Consider the following 21,357-nt stretch of genomic DNA (forward strand, 5'->3'; position numbering starts at 1 on the left):
TTTTCAAACGTTCTTTTCAAAAATTTTAAATCTATTAATTCTAAATGAAAGGGAAAATGTAAAGTGAAATTATAAAATCCTTAAAATAGAATTGTAACAAAAATTTTGCATATTGTAATCTGTGGGATTTATTTAAAGCAGCCATCAGAGGACAATCCATAGGTTTAAAAACTTAATAATAAAACAAACAAACAAACAAAAAAAACTTAATAATAAAATATAAGGCAAAGTGAAATATTAGTTAAGATCTCAAAAGGCAAGAAAAGAGGACCACAAAGTAAATCAGATGAAAGTCCAAGGGAGGAAATTATAAAGACAGAAGCAGAAACTAACAAGATAAAGGACAGAAAAACATAGTTCTAATTAATGCATCACCCCCCCCCCCTTTTTTAAAGAAAAAGTAGGCAACTAGCTAACTTAAGAAAAAAGGAGCAAGCATAAACAGACATAAGAAATGACAGGGACACCTGGGTGGCTCAGCGTTTTAGCCTCTGCCTTTGGCTAGGGGATGATCCTGCGGTCTTGGGATGAGTCCCATATCGGGCTCCCTGCATGGAGCCTGCTTCTCCCTCTGCCTGTGTTTCTGCCTCGCTGTGTGTCTCTCATGAATAAATGGATAAAATCTTAAAAAAAAAAAAAAATGACAAAGGGAAATACCCATCGAAACAAAGGAATTAAATTTTAAAACCTCTTTTGGCCTGTTTGTTGTATGTGTGAAACAATACTGTTCAACAGCAAACTAGAATTTTAATTTGCTGAGTTCTTTAAAAAAATTAAAATAAAAGCTCTGTAACTAAATTTAGAATTGGATAATTTACTAAGAAAATAGTTTAGCAAAATCGACCCCAGAAAAGATAGAAAGCTTTGAATAGACCATTGTTTATATGAAAATAGAGTAAGTTATCAAGGTACTCCATAAAATAATACCAGACCCAGATAGTTTCTCTGAGTTCTACTAAAACTTCAAAGACGAGATAGTCCCAGTGTTAACATAAATTTTTTCGAAGCATGCATAATGATGAAAATTTCCATATTCATTTTATGAAGAAAACAACATTGTTATGTAAACCTGTTAAAGTGCCATAAAAAAAGGAAAATTAAGGGCTAATATGAATATCAATGCAGATATCATAAATTACCAAACAAAAAGGAGAGAACTACTGATGCATGAAACAAAAAAGAGGAACCTCAAATATTATGCCAAGTGAAAGAAACTAAAAGACACAAAAGAAAACAGATTATGTGATTCTATTTGAATGAAATTTCTGGAGAAGGCAAAATTATGGAGATAAGAAGGAAATCATTAGTTACGTGGGGTTTGGGTGGGACTGAATGTTGATTACAGGTGGGCATAAGGACAGATGGAATTACCACAAAACTGGATTGTGATATTGCACAACTTTTTAAATTTACTAAAATTCATAAAATCATGCATTGAGTAAATTTAATGGTATATCTCAATTCTTGATTAAAAACTTAAAACCAGTGGTCACAGAAAATGGAGGAATGTGCACAATATGTGAGAGGGAGGATGTTGAGTGTTTATGTCTCAGGGGTGGGGCTGAAGGAAGAAAAGCAATGGAGGAGGTTAAAGATACAGAAGACTTGAAATTAGCAATATATGTATAGGCACTGTATCTCTTTCTGGTGAGGTATAGCTACTTTTCCCATTGTACCTGATATTTAGGATCCAGGCAGCCACTCCTAATTGTTGAAGATTGCTTGTCATCTTGAATTTGAGGATTTTTCTCTTTAGGGATCGATGTCTTATTAAGTGAATTCATTTGCATATTAATGACCAAAAGTCATTTTTTTTATGTTTATACAGATATGATGGTTTGAGTAACTATTCCACATATTGTGGTAATCTGCTGTCTTCTGATATTCCTGTGAATATATGGAGGTACATATTTTCTAAATTATTTTTTCCTGTAACCTTTTTCCAACTGAAGAAGGTTTAGGGGTAATTAAGGGAGATAAAAAAATAGAGCACAGTAGAGGCATCATAATGAAATTTTCGGGCCTCTTGCATCAGTATCTCTTCATGGAAAGCATCCTTATGAAATTTACTCTCTGAAGGTCAGAGAAAGCCCTTGAGCTCAATATTTTTTTAAAAATTTCTTGCAATTACACCACTAATATAGATTAATAAGTCCTTATTTGATTCCTTGGAACTAGAAGTATTTCTAAATTCAGATTGCTTTTTTAATTTTTTAGAAAATTAATAGATTATATGTACTACAATATATCTACTAAGCCCACCAAGACTCCATAGGTAGCACTCCATAGGTGAACTATTCATCTTGCCGCTTAACACGAATATTTACACTAACTGGGGTAAATAATTATTATGAATAGCCTTATGTCCAATCAGGTCAGATTTTACTGTCAAATCAGTTTGTGCCAAACTTAAAAAACAAAAGAACTTGTGGTTTTAAAGCTTTTTTTTTTTTTTTGAGTTATTAACAAGATAGTTAAATCTATTTAATTCTCTATTTTCTTATTTTAAAAAGTAGTAGATAATAAATAGAATCTGGCCCCACATTTGGAAAATAATATACCATGACAACTTGGAGTTTATTCCCCAGAGTGTAGATCATTCACATTTAGGAGATCCATTAATATAATATATTAGAGTAGTAAATTCAAGAAGAAAAACCATGTGATTATCTTCATAAATGCTGAAAAATGCTTTGTTAAAATTTCATATCCATTTCTTATTAAAAAGAAAACCCAAGAAATTAGGAATTGATGGATACTGTATTAATATGATAATAGACATATCTCAATCCTAAAGCCAGCATTTTATTACTCAGTACGGAAGCACTAAAAACATTAATCAGTGCACTTATACTAGAGAAAATTATTAAGGGCCTAAAAATTGAGAAAGAAGGAAACTATCTTTGTTAACAGATATCATAGCAGGGACGCCTGGATGGCTCAGCGGTTGAGCTCCTGCCTTCGGCTCAGGGCATGATCCCCATCCAGGGATCTAGTTCTGCATCAGGCTCCCTGCAAGGAGCCTACTTCTCCCTCTGTCTGCCTCTCTCTCTGTGTCTCTTATGAATACATAAATAAAATCTTTAAAAAAAAAAAAAAAAACCAGATACCGTAGCATTCCTGAAAACTCTAGTCTGGAGAATCAATTACCAAGCTAACTCAACAAAACTATTTGGTGAGATATCAGGCTTAAAATTATAAAAAGCAATAATCTTCACACATACAAACAATATCCCATTAGAGATAATAGTAAAGAAAACCCCATTTAAAGTACCATTTCAAAACATAAAATATCTATGAATAAATTTAATAAGAAATATGTAGTATCTGTGTGAAAAGATCTTTAAGACACTTGATGACATGAAAGTAAATCTGAACAAATAAAAAGTTGTTTTTGGACAGATAACTTAAAGATTTCTATTAGTCTGGGTTAATTTATTAAGTAAATTGTATTAATTAAAATAATTATTAATAGAAAAACCAGTAAGTTTTTTTCATTAGGAGAGTTCGTATGAAAATATAAACATGTGAAGATATCTAGGCAATCTTTAAAAAGGAAGAGCTATAAGGATATACTACTCTTTCTATATATTATACTCTAAAACACTTATTGGTAAAATAGTATATGGTACTGGTATTCCAATAGATAGAAAGGGGACTTTTTTTTTTTAAGGCATAAATAGGGGTACTTGGGTGGCTTAGTTGGTTGAGCTTCTAACTCTTCGTTTCAGTACAGGTCATGATCTCAGAGTCTTGAGATTGGGCCCCATGTGGGGCTCTGGGCACAATACAGAATCCTCCCTCTCCCTCCAGTTCTGCCCTCTCCCTCATTCGTGCTTGCTTTCTCTGTCTCTCACTCTAAAATAAATAAATAAATGAAATCTTTAGAAAAAAAATAAAAAGGTCTAAATAGACCCAAGCCCATATTAGAGTTTAGTATATGATAAAGATTGCATCTCTAATCACTGGGAGAAAAGGTGAATAATTTAATAATATTTAGAGGAACAGAATAGATGTATGTATACCTCGTATCATGCATAAGAATAAGTTTTAAATGATCAGAGACCTCATTATAAAAACTAAAATCTTGTAAGTACTGGAAGAAAATGCACATGAATTCTTCTATATCCTAACTGTGCAGAAGAAAGTCTTTGTAGCTATGATTCAGCATCCAGATGTAATAAAAGAAAATTTTGGCCAATCAAATAAAAACTTTGGCTTGGCAAAAGAAAACTATAAGTAGTCAAAGCAAAAGACCAAATGGTGAAAATATTTATGACTTATGCTACAGGTAGAGATTTAGTATCCCTAATATTGAGGAGGGAGGGGTAGCTGGGTGGCTCAGTGTTTGAGCATCTGCCTTTGGCTCATGGCGTGATCCCGGAGTCATGGGATCGAGTCCTGCATCAGGCTCCCCAGCTTGCTTCTCCCTATGTCTATGCCTCTTTCTCTCTCTTTCAAGAATAAATAAATAAAATCTTAAAAAAAAAAAAATACTAAGGATGCGGTGCCTGAGTGGCTTGGTCAGTTAAAATGTCTGCCTTCAGCTCAGGTCATGATCTCGGGGTCCTGGGATCAAGCCCCCGTGGGCTCCCTGCTGAGCTCTCTGCCCCTCCTTCTCCCCCTGCTCATGTTCCCCTTCTCTTTTTCAAATAAATAAATAAAATCTTTTTAAAAAATAGCCAACATAGGGAATGCCTGGGTGGCTCAGTGGTTGAGCGTCTTGCTTTTGGCTCAAGTTGTGATCCTGGGGTCCTGGGATTGAGCCTGCTTCTCCTTCCGCCTATGTCTCTGCCTCTCTCTGTATGTCTCTCATGAATAAATAAAATCTTAAAAAATAATAGCCAACATATTTAAGGAAAGATAGTTCATTCATAATAAAAGAAATGCAAACGAGAACTACAGTGATGTATTATTTCTCATTTGTCAGACTGGCAAAAAGTGAGATGCTTGACAACACATTCTTGGCAAGGCTGTGGTTGAACTTGGCACTCTTCACATATTGCTGGTGAGAATACAACATTTTTGTAGGTGAATTTGGCAATATTTAATAAAGCTAATATTCAATTACCCTTTGGTTCAGAATTCATGTTTTAAATAATTTTCTGTGGGGATCCCTGGGTGGCGCAGCGGTTTGGCGCCTGCCTTTGGCCCAGGGCGCGATCCTGGAGACCCGGAATCGAATCCCACATCGGGCTCCCGGTGCATGGAGCCTGCTTCTCCCTCTGCCTGTGTCTCTGCCTCTCTCTCTCTGTGACTATCATAAATAAATAAAAGTTAAAAAATTAAAAAAATAAATAAATAAATAAATAAATAATTTTCTGTGAAGATATGTACCTATGTACCCAATAATTCAAAATTAAATGGACACATGGATGTTTATTACAACTGAAAATCCCACATAAGCTTTAAACATAAAACCCATATATGCTTTAAAAGATACAGAGTGTAAAATAAAATGTAAAAGGATAGATAAGGGGGTTAACACTTCTCAGAGGAACCTTTTTGTATATTATATGATTTCATGTACTCAAAAACTATGATTCCATCAGGCAGAACAGGAGTAGTAGAAATTAAGGGGAGGGAACCTGACTGAATACCAAGAAAGCTGAATTGCTGCAGATAAATCTGAGAAAGAATTGTTATCCAAAATATATAGAACTCTTTTTTTTTTTTAAGGTTTTATTTATTTATTCATGAGAAGCACAGAATAGAGAGGCAGAGGGAAAAGCAGGCTCCCTGCGCGGGAGGACCCCCAGATGGGAAGGTGAGCCAAAAGCAGGCATTTAGCCACTGAGCCACCCAGGTGCCCCTATAAAGAACTCCTTGTATACAGATGTAAATTTAAAACTCAACATTGGGACGCCCGGGTGGCTCAGTGGTTTAGCATCTGCCATTGGCCCAGGGCCTGATCCTGGAGACTCAGGATCGAGTCCCACATCAGGCTCCCTGCATGGAGCCTGCTTCTCCCTGTATCTCTGCCTCTCTCTCTGTCTGTGTTTCTCATGAATAAATAAAGTCTTTAAATAAAAATAAAACTCAACATTAAGGAAACAACTTATTTAAAAAAATAGACCAAGGACCTTAACAGACACCTCACCAAACAAGATATATAGATGGTAAATAATATGAGAAGACTCTCCACATCCTATGTTATCAGAAAAATGCAAATTAAAATAACAGTGAGGGGCAGCCCTGGTGGCACAGCGGTTTAGCGCTGCCTGCAGCCCAGGGCATGATCCACGGGACCCCCTGGATCGGGTCCCGTGTCGGGCTCTCTGCATGGAGCCTGCTTCTCCCTCTGCCTGTGTCTCTGCCTCTCTCTCTCTCTGTGTCTCTATGAATAAATAAATAAAATCTTTTAAAAATAAAATAAAATAACAGTGAGATTCCACTACACATCTATTAGAATGGCCAAAATCCAGAACACTGACACCACTCAATACTTTTGAGGATGTGGAGCAATATTGAACTCTTTCATTACTTGCTGGTAGGAATGCAGAATGGAACAGCCACTTTGGAAGACAGTTTGGTGGTTCCTTGCAAAAACTCAACATCTCACCATACAATTCAGCAGTTATGCTTTTTGTTATTTACCCAAAAGAATTGAAAACTTACATCCATGCAAAAATTACACAGATGTTTATACCAGCTTTATTTATAATGCCAATACTTGGAAGCAAACAAGAAGTCCTTTAGTAGACAAATGGATAAACTATGGTATCTGAAATGTTATTACAGTGCTAAAAAGAAGTGAGCTATCAAAATATAAAAAAAACAAAGGAACCTTAAATGTCTATTAGTGAAAGAAGCCAGTCTGAAAAGGCTATGATGTTCTGGAAAAGGCATAACTATGGAGATAGTAAAAAGATCAGGGTTGTTAGGAGTTTGGGGGAAGGAGAGACAAATAGGCAGAGCACAGAGATTTTTAGCACAGTGAAACTATTCTAGATTTCTGTGATACTGAAATGGTAGGTACATGTCGTTATAAATTTGTCCAAATCCATAGAATGTACCAGGAGTGTACAATCACTCTTGGTACAGCATCAGGAGTGATTATAATGTAAACTATGGGCTTTGGGACTTTGGGTGATAATGTGTTAATGTAGCTTCATCAATTGTAACACATGCATCTCTAGGGATGTTGATAATGGGGAAGATATGCATATGGGGAAGTAGGGATTATATGGGAAATATTGTGCCTTCTGCTCAATTTTGCTGTGAAACAAAGACTTATGTAAAAATAATCATAAATCATAAAAATCATAAAAATCATAATCATAATGAAAAAAAGTATTCTACCATTTATCAGAAAACATAGCCACATAGGAGGAAAGTGAAAGTATTAATCCAATTAACTTTAAATGTTATTTTCATTATATGTCTTCAGTTTGAAAACAAAAGGAAATTCAATGAAATCTTGAACTTTATTAGTTTACTAATTTTATTTACTTTTATTTATTTTTTTATTTATTATTGGTAGTGTAAGAGTATAGCAATTCTAAATTTATTTTGGTATGCCCTTAAGGATTAAGCAAATGAGGAAATGTATTGAAATGGTGTTGTTAGGAGAGTTCTCATGTGGAAGAAAGAAGATATAAATTTGAATGGGGGAAGATAAGGAAGAACCTTGTGATATTGGATTGGAGTTAGAGGTATCAGTATAATTAAAACAAAAAAAATTTCACGTTTTATCTTCTGAAAGGATACCTAGAAGCAATGAGTCTTAAGTAGCAGCAAACACATCTTAGTTTTGAGGCTTTGCTTTCTAAAAATCTTTACTCACTGAAGGAATGAAGACTTCTTGGAGAAATGACTGGTTTCTGGGATGAGCAAGGAGAATACAAGAGGAGTCTGGCACATCTAGAAAGTAAGAAAGTGTCCAAAAAGTGAGAGAATCCTGTCAAAATAACCAGAAGGCAGTTGGCCAAGCCAGGACATTTGGAACTTCCAAATGAAAAACGACAGAATTGGATTACAATATATGGTATAAAAAAAGAATCTACAAACAAATAAATGGTATGGGAAGGAAAAGCTTTTTTTTAAAGAGTAGAATTGCCAAGCCAAGAAACAGACTGAACTATAGAGAATACACTGATGGTTACCAGAGGGGGGGAGAGGGTAGGGAGGAATGGGTGAAACTTTGATGGGGACTGAGGGCACTTGTGATGAGCACTGGATGATGTTTGGAAGTGTTTCATCACTATGTTGTACACCTGAAACTAATATTACACTGTATATTAAATAACTGGAATTTATTTTTATTTTAAGTTTTTATTTATTTATTCATGAGAGGCAGATTCACAGGCAGAGGGAGAAGCAGGCTCTCTGTGGGGAGCCTGATGCGGGACTCAATCCCAGTACCCTAGGATCATGACCCAAGCCAAAGGCAGATGCTCAACTGCTGAGCCATCCCTGTCCCCCTAACTTAAATTTAAATAATAACTTAATTGCCGGGACGCCTGGGTGCCTCAGCGGTCAACAGTTGAGCGTCTGCCTTCAGCTCAGGGTGTGATCCTGGAGTCTCAGGATTGAGTCCCACATTGGGCTCCCTTGATGGAACCTGCTTCTCCCTCTGCCTATGTCTCTGCCTCTCATGAATTAAATAAATAAATAAATAAATTCTTTAAAAAAAAAAAAAAAAGAACTTAATTGCCAACTAATAAGTGTAAACAGTTTTTTTTTTTTTAATCACTGTTGTGCAACCATCATTGTAATAATTGACTCAGACAAGAGTCATCAGTGAATGCTAAAAATACTGGGTGAAAGTGTTTGGGAAATAGTTATACAACCTGAAAGAATCTTCTGGCAGGTTACTGATTAATTACAAATGGAAAAATGGTAACAACACAAGAAATATGGCAAGTACCGTCTTATTCAAGGAATCAAAGTTAACATGATTAATAATGATATAAACTAATAACTGGTTCTTCCTGGTGTGATGCACTGAAAAGGAAACATCATTTATACAGTATTACTGCCAAAAGTGCGTAATGTGAAACAAATGGTAAGAAAACAATCACACACAAAAAACCCCACAACAAACTGAGGCACATTCTATGAAACAACTAAAAAAATTAAAGTTTCAAAAATATTAGTCATGACAGAGAGAGAAAGGCTGAGGAACTGTTGCAGATTAACAGCTTAATGAAATAAGGGATATTCAGCATGAGGAGAAGAAAGTCTAAAGGGTAATATTTGGCAAATCAGTGAAATGTGAATAAGGACTGTATATTAGATAATATTTTATTAATACAAGTTTCCTGAATTTAATCACTGCATTGTGATTATATAAGAGAACGTCCCTGCTTGGGAGATAAATGCTAAAGAATTTAAAGGTAAAAGGTCATAGTTTTTAGCAACTTACTCTTAAGTGATTCAACAAAATAACACTAATGTGTGTTTTACTTTATGTACATATTTTATGTATTCAGAGAGATAAAATATGGGAAAATGTTAGTAAATCTAGGTTAAGGGTATATAGGAGCTCATTGTAATATTTTCATAAATTCTGCAATATCTTAAAGTATTTTCAAAATAAAGGGTTTACTTTTTTAAAAGATTTATTGAGCACTTATAGTCTATATGCTAGAATATCAGGCAGTTTAACAATGAACAAGAGATTTGAAGGAAATATAGGAATAAAAATGGACAGTGATTACAGGAGAGATATCTTTGCTGATCTAACAATCGCTCTCTTCGTGTTACTTCTATACCTTATTCTTGGTTTTATGATTGAGATCATATCACTGTCCATATTAACTGTCATAATCTGTTTTTAACTGTTGGTTCTATCTGAGCATCCTGAAAGTCTTTCTCTTCTGGATTTCTAGCAGTCAGCAATACCTGGTGCAAGGTAAATGTGTGAGAAGGATGGTGAATGAATGGATGCCTTATTTTAAACACCTCAAACAGCAGGCATGTTTTGCTAATAAGACTTCTTTTTCATGTATGTACTTGTTGGAATTTTTCACCAAGATAAGTCTCGCCACTAAAAATATTGTGTGTATTGTGTATATGAGAGACACCCGCATGTACATAGAACAAACTTTATCTAGAAATAGAGATTTGATTAACAAATCAAGGAAATTTAGTAAATACTTGTATAAGATGTTCAGTGTTTTAATTTTGTGATAAAAATGCTTAATAACTATGAGATGCACTTATTTTTGGGAGTTGAGGGAGATTTTACAGGAAACTTTGGCCTTGTGTTGAAGCATATTAGGGACAGATTGTTAGGAATTTATGAGGTATTTTGTGTTCTGACTTGGAGCCTAAATCCACTAAGAATTTAGTCATTTTTCAATTCATCCAACAAATGTTTAATGAGAACCTGTTCGGTGCTGGGTATCATTCACATATATTGTTGATTGGAGCTTACAGGTTAGCAGCAGAGATGGGCATTACATAGATAATTTTATGATTGAGTATATGCTAACAATTGTCTTCAGTGTTACAAAGACAAGATATCAAGTATAGTGAGGAAGAATTAAAGAAGAGGTTTTTTTTTTTTTTAAAGATTTTATTTATTCATGAGAGACACAGAAAGAGAGAGGCAGACATACAGGCACAGGGAGAAGTAGGCTCCCTACAAGGAACCCGATGTGGGACTCAATCCCGGATCCGGGGATCACTCCCTAAGCCCAAGGCAGACACTCAACTGCTGAGCCACCCAGGCATCTCGAATTAAAGAAGAATTAAAAATGTTACTTTTTCATATTTTTCCCATCTTGTGTCCCTGAGCAATTGCCAGTTCTGGTAAGCTTGATTTCAGTTTAATTTGCCATCTCAATTATAGCTGCTTTGGGACCATCCAGTCCCTTTGTCTAAAATCTTTTTCTCTTTTTGTTTATTTTTCTACTATAATGTAGTATAAATATGCACTTTTTATGAAAGGAAGAGATGCTTATAACAGATGAATAGAAGAATCAAAGATGTCACCTCTGATTATTTTTCTAGTAAGTCTATTAGAAAAGTAGAAATGCTATTAAATTGAAGGGAGAATAAGAATCTAGTATTTGTTTTAGGTAAATATTTTCAAAATTATACTTATTTATGTAGAGAGATGATAATGAATTCAAATGAATTTAGTATTCCTTATCCCATAATAAAGCTAGGAGAGTAAATTGAAAAGCAAAGACAAAGTTGTTTGAATCTGAATTCTGCCTGCCTGGTTACTATTTAGTGTTTGATATTAGGACTCTTGGAATTTTCTAAGCTTCATGTGACTATGGCTTAGTCATTAATTTTTATGAAGCCATAAAATTTGCTGTTAACATTGATGGAGTTTGAAGAGAGAACAATAATTATCATTTATAGGGCATTTATAATATATCAGGCTCTGTGGAAAGTATATTAATTTATATTATGTCATTTAAAACTCTTCACAACCTATGAGGAACTCTTTAACATTATTTATAAATGGATATTTGAGAAATAGTTTGACCCAAATCACATAATTTGTAAATGGTAGAGCAATACCTTGAACTCAGATCTTTCTTTTTTTTTTAAGATTTTATTTATTTATTCATGAGAGACATAGGCAGAGGGAGAAGCAGCCTCCCTGTGGGGAGCCCCCTTGAACTCAGATTTTTATGCTTTTAATCATTATACCATAAACCAGTAATTAAAAATTGTGTCTAATGTAAAATAGAACCATGCCAAAAGAAACCTTTTTCACAAGATTTGATTTTTTTCTCCTGAGATTTAATTTTTCCCTTTACTCCCAAATCTACGAAGTCTATTTGTAGTTGCACAAATGTATTTGTTGTGCGTTTATCTAAAGTAGATAATTAGCAACAAGAAACATAAGATGAGTTGTAAAATAGTCAAAACATAAATAAAGTAGAGCAAGAAAAAGTCTATTAAAGGTTTTTATTATCCCTAAGATCAAGGGTAAAGTAGAAAATTACTGAAGTAGAAATGTCAGAGATACAAAGTCATTTCCTCGTGAGAAGGACCATTGAAAATTCTTTGCATGAATAGCCTTTAGTCTGATCTTACCTACAGTGTGTCACTGCCAGACTAAATCAAAGTCATCTTAAATGATCTTAAGAACGTTATGCCTTTTGTCTAGGGGGAAGTAAGTGGATTGCATACTAGATTAATAACCTTTAAGATTATAGCAATTACAGTTAGTAATGAAACAGACATAAAATCAATGTGCTGTGGAAAAGACCTTTGGAAATCATTTTATAACCAGCTTATAACTTATACCCTTTATTTTGGTTCCAGCTTTTCAGACATTGCCAGAAATATCAATGATCTTTTTTTTTCTAATTTGTTGAAAAGGTAATGTGATAATAACATCACCCAGCAGAAAGAGTGTTTACATATTTTGGTTAATATTTCTTAACCTGTGTATATGCAGTTGTGGTTTTTATAGGACTATACTTTGAATTAACATGTCCAGCCTAGTAGCCAAAACCCAGGGACAGGCTCAACCAGAGAAGTAGGAACCACAGATAGCTAAGTAGCCTGCATAGTCAATGAACAGGAAGTGAGGAAATGAGGTAACCAGGAAAGTAGCCTTACAGATAGTAAAAGTAACCAGTGGAAAGCCTGGTAAGATACAGCCTAAGGCAGAAAGCAGGCAGCTGCAATGGCTCTTTGGTTCCTCTGGCCTCAGTTTTGACTTATTCTAAGTGTTTTAGGCTAGAGCCAAAATAAGACAATGATTGAATGACAATTATTTTCTTAAAAACTAAATATTAAAAAAGCACATCTAGTCTCATTTCTGTTATTATCATGTCCATAATTATTGCTGTAGTTCCATTCTGTTTAACAGACTTTAACCTCCCTAGGCAGTCCAGACATTCTCCTTATTTGGCTATAGATATCCTTAAACAGAATTATTTTCCTTCTCCCTTCAATTATCATATTAACTCTCATCTGTTGTTACCATTTTGTATTCTTTTCTTCTACCTGTGGATGGAACATTTGTTTGTTCCTTAACCTGCCTGACAACATGGATAAATGTTCCAGTTCCAGAAACAGTATCAACGGTACTAAAGCAAATCACTTACATGGGAGTAGTTGATGGGCAAAGTATATACTGGAGCACAGCAGACAAAAGGTTTCCACCTCCCAGTTCTTTTTTTTTTAAAGTTGAGGTATATTTGACATATAGTAAAATATGCAAATCTTAGGTATACATACAGCTCAGTGAGATTTTACCATGTAACCACCACCCAGATCAATATATAGAAAATTTTAGATACCCCAGAAACTTCTATTTCCATATATTAATTTGCGTGTTCTTGAACTTTATGTTAATGGAGTCACAGAGTATATACTCTGGCCTCTGGCTTCTTTTACTTGATGATGTTTTTGAGATTCATCTATGTTGTTTATATCAGTTCATTTTTTTTTATTGATATGTAATATTTCATTGTGTGAATATATTTGCTCATTTTCCTGTTAATGGGCATTTATATTTTTTTTGGCTTGGGACTTTTATGAATAAGGTTCTGTGGACATTCTTGTATATGTCGTTTTTTTAATTTAAGATTTTATTTATTCATTTATTTGTTTAGAGCATGAGGAAGAAGGGCAGAGGGAGAAGAGAATCTTAAGCAGATTCCACACTGAGCATGGAGTGTGACAACAGGGTTCAATCCCAGGACCCTGAGATTTATGACCTGACCCGAAACCAGGAGTTAGACGCTTAACCAACTGTGCCACCTAGGTGCCCCTGTTGTATATGTCTTTTGATGGACATACGCACTCATTTCTTTTGTATATATGCCTACGTGTAGAATGGCTAGGTCATACCGTAGCCTCCTTAAATTTATTTAGAAATTACCAAAGAATTGTTTAAATGGTTGAACCATTTTGTGCTCCTACCAGCAGTCTCTGAGAGTTCCAGTTATTCCACATTGTTGCCTATAGTTATAAGTCTTTTTAATTTTAGTCATTCTGTTTGATGTGTAGTGGTGTCTTGCTGAGGTTCTAATTTGTATTTCTCCATTGAGTAATGATGTTGAGTACTTGTCAAAAGCTTGTTGGCCTATTGGATATCATCTTTTATAAAGTGCCTCTATAAATCTTTTACCCGTTTTAAAATTGGGTTGTCTGTCTTTTCCTTACTCATTTTTGTATCACATTTTCTGGATATTAATCCTCAGTCAGATATGTGTATCATGAATATGTTTTCCCAGTTTCTAACTTGCCTCTTTACTTTTCTGAGTCTTCAGAGGAGCCGAAGTTCATAGGCAAGAGTTTTTTAAAGACATCAGTTTATTAACTAACATGCTAGCCATCTGTTAGTAATCATGTTGATTTTCTATTGCTAATATAACAAAGCACCACAAGCTAAGTGGCTTAAAACAATAAATACATTTATTATCTTGTAGTTCTGTAGATTAGAATTTTAGTACATATCTCAGTGGGCTAAAATTAAGGTTGGCAGGTCTGTGTTTCTTTCTGACTCTCGAGGGGAGAATTAGTTTCCTTTTTTTCCAGCCTATATGACTTATGGCCCTTTTCTAACATTCTCTTGGCTTCCTAGGCTTATGGCCCTTTTCCTGGATCTTCAAAGCTACGTAAATTTCCATCTCTGAGCATTTTTCCAGTCACATCTCCCAAAGATTCCTACTTTTGAGGACTCAGGTGATTAGGTTGGGCATGCTGCAATAATCTAGGATAATCTCCTCAACTCAGGGCCCTTAATTTAATCATGTTTGCAAAGCCATTTTTGCCATTTAAGATAAAGTGACATATTCATTCACAGATTCTGGGGCTGGGATATAGACATCCTTGGTAGTCATTAGTCTACCTACCACTGTAAAATACCCGGTCTGCTACTAATGTTGCAGCATCCTCATTGGGAATGGGATGGGAGAAAGTAATCCAAAATACACTGATAAGGCTAAATAGATATACTGGCTTCTGCCTATGTATGTGTTACTGTAATGTTATACACTAGGTAAGTAATAGATTAGAAAAGCTCTTATTAAATACCCTAAATTACTTCCCATCAGTTTAGGGATAAAGTCCAAACTTCTTAGGACAACTCTCCAAAGCTTATTCTCTTAATCACTACACTCTGCTGCTTCTCTAATATGGTAGTGCATTTTATTTCTCCTGTGAGTGCTAACTTCACAGGGAAAGTAGGATTATGATGCCCTATAATTGTAGCTGGCATTGTTTTGACACCACCAAATAACACCAAAGCCTCTGACCTGGGGTCATAATTTTTATTTTTTTATTTTATTTTATTTTATTTTATTTTATTTTATAATTTTTAAATAATCATAATTTAAGCCATTAATACCATTGATACTTCATAGTAATATGCCCTTCTCTTTTTTCATTTATTCTAGGTCCTTCTTACACATTTTGATAAATCGTGATAGAATTTAAAAGGAACTCATAGTATTTCTTAACCATTTAATTTCTGTCATGGCAAATGAGCTAACCTACGTCTAAAATCTAATGACTCCATTCTCTATGTACATGAATTTTTTTAATGGTTTGAGTTAAGGATTATAAAATAAAATTTGTTGATGCCTATTGTATGCCAGGTACATGCTAGATAATCCTCATAATGACTTTTCATGATAAACATTGTTACACTTTTATTTTACAACTTAGGCAGCTGAGTCTCAAAGAGAGTTAAGCAACTTGCCAAGGTTGATAAGTAATAAGTGATAGAATTAGGATTCTAGTTTAGATCTGATTCCAAAGACCCTTTACACTCTTGCCATGATGTGGTCAGTCAAATGGATAAAAATAAATGGGTATCAGAACATATCTGTATTCTCTTGTAACCTTGAAAAAGTTTGGTAGCACGCCAAAGTATTTGAATCAAGAGGTTCCAACTCACTGAAATTCTATTATATGCTTGAGAGACTCTTAAAACTGTACTGAAGTACTGTGAATATGAACATCTAATTAGAATATGTGGATGGTACAGTGACCTTTTTATTAAATTCCATTACTATTTCAGCTGCCTCTGTTTTCACTAGCCATGGTCATGTAGGGAAGCTTGTCACTGTTACTTGTTTTTGGAATATTCTAGATAATTCCTACAAATGTGAATTTTATTTTTTAATTTTTTTCAAATGTGAATTTGATTTTAACTTTGATACCTTAGATTTTTTAAGGGAAACATACTGATGAAATGTTGCCTAAGAGTCACCCAGACATTAATTGTTTGATTTTCCATGTGATTGAATCAGTTTGCAGGTAAGAAGAAGAAAAGGAAAGCTTAGAATTCCTTTTTTTTTTTTTTAGGATTTTATTTATTTATTTGGGAGAGGCAGAGACATAGGCAAAGGGAGAAGCAGGCTCCCTCTGGGGAGCCCCATGCAGGGATGGCAGGATCACACCCTGAGCCAAAGACAGATGCTTAACTGCTGAGCCACCCAAAGGTCCCAAGCTTAGATTCTTTTTAAAAGTATCTCTAGGGATCCCTGGGTGGCGCAGCGGTTTGGCGCTTGTCTTTGGCCCAGGGCGCGATCCTGGAGACCCGGGATCGAATCCCACATCAGGCTCCCGGTGCATGGAGCCTGCTTCTCCCTCTGCCTGTGTCTCTGCCTCTCTCTCTCTCTGTGACTATCATAAATAAATAAAAATTAAAAAAAAAAAAAAAAGTATCTCTAGTAAAAAAAAAAAAAAGGTATCTCTAGTATTTCTAATTTGCATTATTTAAGGATCAATGAATGTTGTTTTGTTTTCACACATTTCACATTTGTTCCTTTGGCTTAAATAACTCAATTCTATTGAATTTCTTACTTGTACCAGTTTGTGTACTATCCAGAAAATTTACACCTGTTAGCAAATAGTAGCGGGTCAATGGTGAGAACTGGTTTACTGTGCTAAATCTCACCAGTGTTCTTCAGCCAAGCATGCAGCTTTCAGTTCAACCATTTTTTTAAAAAAAGATTTTATATATTAATTCATGAGAGATACAGAGAGAGAGAGAGAAGCAGAGACATAGGCAGAGGGAGAAGCAGGCTCCATGCAGGAAGCCCCATGTGGACTCGATCCTGGGAATCACAGGATCATGCCCTGAGCCAAAGGCAGACGCTCAACCACTGAGCCACCTGGACATCCCAACCATTTTCTATTTAAAAGGAATAACCTGGGATGCCTGGGTGGCTCTGCGGTTGGGCATCTGCCTTTGGCTCAGGGTGTGATCCTGGAGTCCCGGGACTCTTTTTTTTTTTTTTTTTTTTTTACTCCCGCTGTTCTTCCAGTTATTCTCTCCTCAGAGGGCCGCCTGTCTGGGCTTTTATTCTTTTGCTAGGGAGCATTCCTGCTCCAGGTTAAGCTGTACATTACTGACACAGGATTTAAACGAGCCCTGTGTGTGCTTTAAGGCACCGTATGGCCGGCCGTCTCCTTTTTCCTCCCAGCTTTGCTATTTCTAGCCTGTAATTTTGTTGCAGGTTCTAGATTGTTGACTCTGGAATAATTGAGGTTGGCTTGCAGCTTATACTTTTCATAGGACTTTAATGCATTTCGTACATTTATTGAGGACCTGTTGTGTGCCAGGCAATGTTTTTCGTGCTCTGCATGCTGCATGGAGATTCTCTGTCCACATGAGAATGTCTCCCTTTATATCAAACTACTTGCTGATTTTAGTACCATCTATATTTTTACATCTCTGCCTTTAACCTCTTTTGTCAGGTAAATTCAGCATGTCTATCCTTCCTGACTTGGCATAGTGTCATTTCCTCTAGAAATCTTGCCTTTAAACCTTTTTCAGTCCCTCATAGAATTGGGTGACCCTTTTCTGTGCTCCCACTGAATACAGCGCATATCTTTACCACAGCATTTAATACACCACGTTGTAAGTAGCTGTTGCCTTTCTCACTCTCCCCTAACGATCTTTAGTAGTTAAAGGGGAAAGCAGCAGAATATGAGGGTGGAAAGATTTAGGCAAGGGCCAGATCATGCAGGGCCAAAGTAAAGAGTCTGGATTTTATTCTAAAAGCCAGTGGAGGGTTTTTAGCAGGAATATGACATGGTCCTATTTATGTTTTTAAAAGATCACTGTGACTGCTTTGAGGAGAATGGATTTGTGGACAGTAAAAGTACAAGCTGGGAAACAAGACCATTGTAGTGGTGCTGGTGAGAGGTAATAGTGGTTTAGACTAGGACAGTGGAGACTGGAGAGAAGTAGATGACTCGAGACATAGTTTAGAGATGTGCCTGGAGGGCTCATTAATGAGTTAATTGTGGGAGTTAAAAAAAAAAAAACAATCTTTAGCTGACTTTCTACATTTTTAGTTTGAGCAACTGTGTAGAGAGAAGATCTGGCATTCTGTTTTGATTATGTTAAGTTTGAAATGCCTGTGAGTCATTAAATGAGTCAAGTAGGTGTTACAATATGTGAGATTGGTGTTCAGAGGGGGCTTTAGTCATAATTGTCATAAAGTTGGGGAATGAATGCAAGAGGGGAAGATGGTGAAAGATGCATATAAATATCACAAGTATATAATCCAAAGGTAGAATCTGTCATGCAGACATGTTTTAATTGGCCCATATTTTAAAAATTGAACCTATTTATTTGTTATTTATTTTTAAAGGATTTTAGTTATTTATTTGAGAGAGAGAGAGAGAGAGAGCACAAGCAGGGGGGAGGGAGAGAGAAGCAGACTCCCTGCTGAGCAGGAAGCCAGATGTAGATGTATGGATGTGGATGAGCAGCTCAGTCCCAGAAACCTAGGATCCTGACCTGAGCCCAAGGTGAATGTCTTAACCAACTCCACCCAGTCACCCCAGATTTAACCATTTTAAGATTGGTTGTCTATATTTGAAAATTGAGAGAGTTCCCATAGATATCCAGATCTTTGTACCCTTTTGAATAATTAGAAGATGCAACATAACTAGGCTTGTATTTCTGCATGGGAGCAGTCAGCCAAGCTTTTCTCTTTAGAATAGTCTGTACAGTTGACCACAATCTCTACTGTTTCCTTATCGTTCTTCACTTAAGTATTTTACTCAAATGCCTCTCTGGGCATTTGAATTTACAGCCCCTGACTTAGACCTTAAGGATAGAAGGAGCCAACAGAGGAACCCCAGAAGAAGCAATCATAAGATAAGAAAACCCAGAAGAATCGGGCATTACAGAATACTAGAGAGAAAAGTGTTTCAGTTACTAAATGCCACTAAAAGATTGAGTGAGATGAAGACAGAAAAGGGCAGTTGTAGCAGTGTGGATGGATTTGAGGAATAGATGGGGGAAGAAGGTGAGGAAGTAGAGGCAGTTCTTTTGAAAACTCAGGAAAATTAAAAGGCATAGGTAATGGGACAGAAGGGTAACTTTTGGAGGTATTAGAGAATATGTGAAAAATCCACTAGAGAAGTAGATATTAATGATGCAAGAGAGAAAGGTGATGATAAATTGAAGATACAGGAGAATAGATGATATCCTAGAGCACAAGAGCCCAATTGGCCTTTGTTAGGAGACATGCTGTTTCAGAGAAGGAAGGAGAGTATTGGTCCTGAGGTGGTGGCAATACAGAATACTGATAGATAAAAATGAAGATCTTTAGTGTTCACACAGAGCCAGAGAATGATCTTAGGCTAAAGATTTAGACTGATTATATTGAGGAGGGCGAGGAGAGAGATGGAGGCAAGGCAGGAGGGAGAGGGAGAGAGAGAATCTTAAGCAAGCTGCACGCCCAGCACATAGCCCAGTGCAGGGCTTGATGTCACGACCCCAAGATAATGACCTGAGCAGAAATTGAAATCAAGAGTTGGTTGCTTAACTGACTGAGCCACTCAGGCACCCTTTGACTTAGATTTATATAGAATTATTTAGACTACAAAACACGAGAGACACCTAACTCTGGGAAATGAACAAAGGGTAGTAGAAGGGGAGGTGGGCGGGGGGTTGGGGTGACTGGGTGTTGGGCACTGAGGGGGCACTTGGCAGGATGAGCACTGGGTGTTATGCTATAGTTGGCAAATTGAACAATAAAAAAATTTTTTTTAAAATATAAAGAAAGGGAAATAAATTTAAAAAAAATATTTAGACTGAATATGGACTTTGAAATTTAATCTATAAAAATCTGATACTTTTAAAGAACCAAATATAGTCATAAATATAGTCTTATAGTACTGAAAGAGATAAGAATATTGTTTTACATTTTATAGATGAGAAACTGAGGGTCAGACAAGTGGGTTTAAGATTGCCCATTAAGGTGCCTCTGGGTGGCTCAGTCAGTTTAAGCGTCTGCCTTTGGCTCAGGTCATGATCTCAGGGTCCTGAGAATGGAGCCTCAGGTCGCCTAATAGGGAGCCCACTTCTCCCAGAGGTAGACTCTGCCACTGCCCCTGCTTGTGCACTTGCTCTCGTGCTCTCTCTGTCATATAAATAAATAAAATCTTATTTAAAAAAAAAAAAAGATTGCTCATTGAGAACTGGGTCCTCACTCTGTAGTCGTCATGAGTTCCAGTCTTACACTCTTCTTGACATACCCGTATCTCTAACTTACCTAAAATCTAGGTGAACTAGCTATGTACTTTAATCTTAAGGGAACATTAATTGATTTTTTTTATTAGGTTTTAGAGAGCATTGTGGTTGGGAGAATTTGCTTACACTAAATTTGTTTTAGCACCTTTGTGATTTAAAAAGGAAAAAACAGGTTCCAAAGCTGATTTGGAGGTTTTTCTTTTGATAGCCTTTTTATAACTATAGAAAATAATGTTCTGTTGAGTAAAAAATAATACTGAACATCTGTAGAATATTTTTTCCTGTCTTTTCCTGAATTGAATAACAAAACCTGAAATTATACCTTGCCCACATTTCTCATCTAATGAAAATAAGTTTGATTCTTAAATATCTGACTGACTTATATTTCCACATATATGGCTTTTGAAAGCATTTTATTTGGTACCTCTAATTTTGTTTTGATTCATATTCTTACCACAATAAATTATCCCTTCTTAAGTTTTGATCAGCATTGACTCATTAAAGTTTATAATTTCTAGATACCTGTATCTTGTCAAGATAATTTTATGTACAGCCTTAAATTACAAGCTTATTTTTCATTTTAAGATTCATATTCATAGGGGTACCTGGGTGACTCCGTTGGTTAAGTGTCTGCCCTCAGCTCAGGTCATGGTATCAGGGTCCTGGCATCGAGCTACACGTTGGGCTGCATGCTTAGCAGGGAGTCTGCTCTCTGCCCCCTTTCTCTGACCCTTCCCCCAGCTCACGCTGTCTGTATGTCTCTCTCAGATAAATAATAAATAAAACCTTTAATTTAAAAAATGCATACTCATAAATAAAGTCTTTTGTAAAAGTATGTAGATATTACTAATTTTGGTGGGGTTTTAAAAATTGTTCTTTTGGAATGCCTGGGTGACTCAGCAGTTGAGCATCTGCCTTCAGCTCATGGT

General features: G+C 35.8%; 1 protein-coding gene across 3 annotated transcripts in view; it reads left to right on the forward strand.

The window, feature by feature from the left end:
* Positions 1–21,357, forward strand: part of ACER3 (alkaline ceramidase 3) — a 159,035-nt gene that overhangs the window by 47,058 nt on the left and 90,620 nt on the right. The window contains exon 2 of one of the 3 annotated variants that reach the window (XM_041729978.1): positions 1,829–1,903. The exons of the other annotated variants lie outside the window; for them this stretch is intronic. The gene's annotated coding sequence lies outside the window, so the exon portion shown is untranslated. The remainder of the gene's footprint in view (positions 1–1,828; positions 1,904–21,357) is intronic. 3 annotated transcript variants of the gene reach the window in all.

The sequence above is a fragment of the Vulpes lagopus genome, chromosome 15, assembly GCF_018345385.1.
Source record: "Vulpes lagopus strain Blue_001 chromosome 15, ASM1834538v1, whole genome shotgun sequence".
Classification (NCBI taxonomy): Eukaryota; Metazoa; Chordata; class Mammalia; order Carnivora; family Canidae; genus Vulpes; species Vulpes lagopus.